This window comes from Stylophora pistillata, chromosome 9 (genome assembly GCF_964205215.1).
Source record: "Stylophora pistillata chromosome 9, jaStyPist1.2, whole genome shotgun sequence".
NCBI lineage: Eukaryota > Metazoa > Cnidaria > Anthozoa > Scleractinia > Pocilloporidae > Stylophora > Stylophora pistillata.
The window spans coordinates 15472738-15478564 of record NC_142527.1 but is presented as its reverse complement, the minus strand read 5'-3'; the positions used below and the strand labels follow the sequence as shown (position 1 = coordinate 15478564).

The window sequence follows — 5827 nt, the reverse complement described above, 5'->3', positions numbered from 1 at the left end:
CGGAACGGACAGAAGAGATATTCGTAGTACGTAAAGTCATACCCGGAATGGTCACCACGTACAAAGTCAAATAGTTAGACGATACACTCTTAGAAGGTACCTTTACGCGTGGGATTTACAGAAAGTCAAAGAAGACGAATCTTCCTATTTTACAGAAGAAAAAGTGTTAAGGGGACAAAGAGATAAGTTGTATGTAAAATGGAAGGGATATCCTTTTAAGTATAATAGTTATATCAATAAAAAAAATTAAAATAACAACACATTGTTTTGGTATCAATCATTTACGTCAACGAGTCGACACGAGAAGTGGAACTCTAAAACGATTTCAAGTGTACTCTCCCCATCTACAAACAGTTCAAAAAGGTGGTGGGGGTATCAATATCTTAATTTTACATCGGGTATACGAGAAGAGATCTCACCAACGAATTAAAGAAAGGACAAGTGCTGTCAAAACAGGATCTCTATTAGAATTGAAACGTGGTGTCAAGAGAGGAGCCACAACAGCCATCAAGAACGAATACAAACGTAAAGTAGCCAAAAACATCAAAGATATCTTTGGAGCATGAACTGGACAGGGAGAAACAGAAGTGGATTACCGTCTATAGGTGTGGAACGGCAAAAAGGAAGTGATGGTGTTTATTCATACCTATTACCGAGATATAAAGTAAAAAAGTATAAAAGACAGCAAAGATCTGTTACCGAAATTAGTACAAGAAGAGACGTCGGCGTACACGTAAGAGCCACTGAAAAGAGACTAAGATAATCAATTGGAATCATTTACACATTAGAGTTACAAGAGGAAGGATGGCAGCACGATTTCCTACATCCAAAAAAGTAATAATAATGATAATAATAATAATAATAATAATAATAATAATAACTCCGTAGACACAACGGAAAAGCTTTTTAGGATTAGTTAATGTACATTTATTTTTTTACCCCATGGCTCACAGGTTACGGTTTTCGCCCTGTGCTGCCTGATCAGAATGTAGCATTCAGTTGATTTCTCTGCGACATAATCCCAGTTTGGCATTATTTACAACTCCTCCACTGGATGTCTCCGTAGACAGCTACAGATATGTGAATATCAGACCTCAAACCACAGGTATCACTCCTATTCAAATCTATGTCGATAGACAGTCAGATTTCATAGATTTGAATCATATTTTTGTGCAAATGGAACTTACTTTCAAGAAAACATATGGATCGAATCTCGATGAATCAGCCGCTGATACAGCAGTCATTACCACTTGGCACATACCATCTTCAAACAAATCAACATGAGAGCCAGTGAACAATCAGACAGAACAATCAGACACTTATCATTTGAAAGCCTACATTCAGACACTCCTGAATCACAAGAGAGCAGATGGAGACACGCTGTTAGCAACAACGGGATGGGCAAACGAAGAAATCGATTCAGCCTCCCAGTACACAGTTACTAACATCAACGGACCCGGTGCCGATTTACATGCAGACTTTACTGCATGGAGTGATAATCATAAGGCCAGTATCACTAGACAACGAGATGAATTCATAAAGTATACGGGTAAAACACTTGTCTTGCGCATGAAACCTTACCTGGATATGTTTCATCAAGGCAAATTACTGGCGCCTGGCGTAGCATTGGATTTTCAGTTTCACCTCAGTGACTCGAAACTGTTCTTCAATGCTGAAAAAGCAAATGCAGCATCCAAAGTCAGTTTAAATGTAGACAATATGAAATTGACTCTCTGTTTCTGCGTTGTGAAACTTGTAGTGACCACGTCCGGTTGTCGTTTTGTTACCTGTCAATCGTGTAATTTCCCGGTTAATAAGAGGGAGAGGAAAAGCTTGGCGCCGTTGTAAAACTGGGAGTTCAACAAATAAACCGTTTCGTGAAATGACATTCTAGAGTGCAGTCAATACACTACAAAACTCAATCTTAGCATCTACCTCAATGTTACTAAAACCTTACAATCCACCCGAGCTAAGTACCCCTCCGTCAGGACAGAGTTTACTTTTCCAAAAACTCCGCATACGAAGTGCAACCGTGGAAATGAGTATCCTCTTTGAGAAGCAAGATCTGAATACATGTTGGTGGACCTTTGTACACAACCATGAAGGGATAATCCACGGTTAACACCTTGATTTGGTATGTGAGGAATAAATGGTTTTGAAATATTTTAATCTCATTCAATCCGCGGCCACTTTCAGGTACACCTGTAAAAATATAAATTAAATTTACTTGTAATACTAACAATACTATATAAAACAGATTTTTTTAAATACATACCAGCATCCTGATGTAACTTGCGGGCTTCACGCAGTTGGGACATGAGGATAAAGGTATATGTTTTCATGTTGGTTCCAGGTCATGTAATTGTCGTATTTATGCAGATGAGCCATAGTAAATACGATGGCCCTGGCACAACACAGTTGGTCTTCAGGGTTCTTTATTTGAAGTATGTATCGTTTGTTCTCTAATTAGAATACATCAACAAAGTTGAAATGGTAAATTGGCCACCGTTACGATTATAAAAGCTGACCTTTCGAGCGTTAGCCCTTCGTCGGAGCGAATAGGGGAATTGTGGGTTGTGTGTGCTTTTAAAGGCAGAAAAAGGAGCTACGTGATTGGTGGGAACGTAGCAACGAGAAAGACTACTCTAAGACATTCTGTATGGCTTTCTTCCCAAGATTAAACTTGGATTTTGATTTTGGCTTCCCACCTGGTTTGGGAACCTTTGTTAGGGTGAGATCAGCCGTAAATGTGGAGTTTGGTTTAAACGATTCACCTTTAAAAGAGATACAGTACAAAAATTAATACTACAACTTAGTATTGGATAAAAGTAAAATTTATATCATTGAAAAACTACCTGAATTTCTTAGCCAGGGATACCAGATATGTGTTGAAACGTTCCGATCCCTCAAGCACTTCCTCCACATAACAATTAATAGATTGGAAGGCGTAAGTAAATTCGTTTGACTGCATATCAAAATGCACATGGTGATGGGGTTCTGCATCGCGAAGTACGTCACGCATCAACCTATTCTTGGTTTTCACCCACGTGACCTATACCTTAACAACAGTTGCTACGCTGCCATATTGGTGTCGTATAAATCAAACATTTCGCGTAATTCATCAAAGCTTTAGAAGTGTTTTTCATCATATGCATGGTTCATTATATTATGGTCGATTGTTTTCATAATAGTGAACGACTGCGACCGTTTGAAGATAATTTACAAAATGGCGGGTGGTCACATTTATGTACGGCTCCTGATTTGTATGGTGCTCTCTACGTTCGTACTGGGTTCCAGAAGCATTGACAAAAATCAAAGTCACTCCAAAGCTAATGTTGATACAGTGCTGTTGTCTTCTTGGGCCATTAAACGTCAGTCTTGCGCCAATCGAGTGAAATTCCCAATTGTGAAGTGGTCTAAACATGGTTGTATAGTCATCACTCTACCAGAGATCAAACAAGCGACTGGAAAGGACACAATTCTGAAATGTGGTGATATCCATCCCCATCCTGGACCTCCTACTTCCAAATCGAACACTAATGAAGGAAAAGCCGTTAGGCTCGCTAAATCGACTAAATATGCGACCATTGCTCATTTGAATGTTCGCTCGATGGTGTCGCGAGAATTTCCATCTTATTAAGCAGACGATATCGTCGAATGAGTACGATATTCTTACAATCTCGGAGACTTGGCTCGACCCTTCGACGACTGATATACAAATTTCTGGTTGCATCCTATTTAGACAAAACCGCGGAATGCACAAGACTGGTGGTGGAGTTGTTGTTTATGTTAAAGATACCTACAAGGCTTCCATTACCATAGAATTGTCCGCATTTTCTTATTGTAACTTCCAACAGCTCTGGCTTAAGGTGCAGTGTAAAAAGCTTAAATCCTTCCTTTTGTGTACAGTTTATAGGCCTCCGAATTCGCCTATCATCTTTCTTGAAGACATAGAAAAAACCTTCGTGGATTTTTTATTGCTGGGGATGGAAGTTATCATAATTGGCGACCTGAATTGTAATCTTCAAGGGAACTGCCCCGACGGTCGTGCCTTGTCTGATTTTTGTGCTACTTTTAATTTGACGCAAATGGTCAAGGAACCCACCAGCGTTACCGACAAGTGACAAACGCTTATTGATGTAGTTTTAACTACGAATGAGAACATCGTCAATGCCTGCGAGGTAATGTCATCATAATCAGCGATCACAGCCTGGTTTGTGTAACACTTAAAAGGAAAGCGCCCAAACCGCGTTGTACATATATCACCGTAAGAAGCTATAAGAACTATACTCATACTAAATTCATTGAGGAATTGGCTAGTATTCCGTTTTATATAGCTAACATTTTCGATGACCTAGATGACCACGTTTATGTGTTCAATTCTTTATTTCTGGATGTACTCGACGATTACGCACCAATCAAGCTAGTAAAAATAAAATCAAGACCTAACCCATTTATTACCCCAGAGATTCGACAGCTAATCAGAACTCGAGATAATTGGCACAAAAGGGCGATTAAAACAAAAGATCGGCGTCACTGGAATACCTATCGTTTCTTTCGTCAAAAAGTCAAGAGGGAAATCAGATTTGCCGAAATTGAACATGTTAGCACTCAACTTGAAAACAGCAATGGAAATTCAAACTCCATTTGGAAAGCGTTAATTCGTTGTCTTCCCAGAAAAGATCAACCATTAAGCACAACGGAAGAACCGTTTGGTCAAGCGAACAAATTCAATACGTTTTACACCTCTGTCGACCTATCTAATAATAATAATAATAACAATAATAATAATAATAAAAAGCATTTCTATAGCGCTAAGCTCGACTAGTTCTCCTTAGCGCTTTACAAAATTATAGACTAATTAACATAGCAATTAAATCATAAAAAATCGTAAATTAAAAAGCGTCTTTGAACAAGAATGTTTTAAGGTTCTTCTTGAAAATTGCAATAGATGCAGATGTTTTCAGGGAATATGGTAAATCGTTCCAAAGCTTGGGACCGGCAATGGAGAAGGCACGGTCATCATAGCTCTTTCCAAATATTCTTGGAACCATCAGGAGCATTTGTGATGAGGAACGCAGTACACGAGAGCCATAATTCCTTTGATGCAACAGTTCAGCAATATAAGTTGGAGCTAAGCCATATAGACCTTTATAGACAAGTAGAAGTATTTTGAAGATAATGCGATACTTAACAGGTAGCCAATGAACTTTCTTTAATGCGGGTGTAATATGTTCCCATTTCTTTTTCAAAGTAATAACTCGCGCAGTAGCGTTCTGTATAGACTGTAGCTTGTTAATCATATAGTCAGGTAGTCCATAGAGAATGGAATTGCAATGATCCAATTTAAATGTAATGTAAGCATGAATCACCATTTCAGCAGTTTCTGGACTGAGATATTCTCGTATCTTACTTATGTTCCTTAGGTGATAGTACGAAGCTTGACAGACTTTCTTAACTTTCTCATTCATTGTTAGATGTTGATCGAAAAACACTCCTGAATTTCTTGTAGATTGAGGTGGGCTAATCTTTTCATCACCAACTTCAAAAAAAATTTAGTAAAGGAGATTGACGAAACCTGGAACTGATGAGTAACAATTCGGTTTTATCTTGGTTGAGACTCAGGCTGTTCAATATCATCCATGAATCAATGTGTTTTACACACCATTCCACTTTAGATTTAACTGTTGATAAAAGGCTGATAGTTTCTAAAGAAACTGTTTGGGGCTGCGTCGGTGGGGGTAACGAAATAATTTGAATATATCAACAAAGTTGAAATGGTAAATTGGCCACCGTTACGATTATAAAAGCTGACGTTTCGAGCGTT

At 38.5% G+C, this 5827-nt stretch overlaps 1 pseudogene; it reads left to right on the top strand.

Annotated features, from left to right (window-relative positions):
- The first annotated feature begins 3226 nt into the window (after positions 1 to 3226).
- LOC148723518 (uncharacterized) lies at positions 3227 to 5357 on the top strand (annotated as a pseudogene).
- The last annotated feature ends 470 nt before the right edge of the window (positions 5358 to 5827 follow it).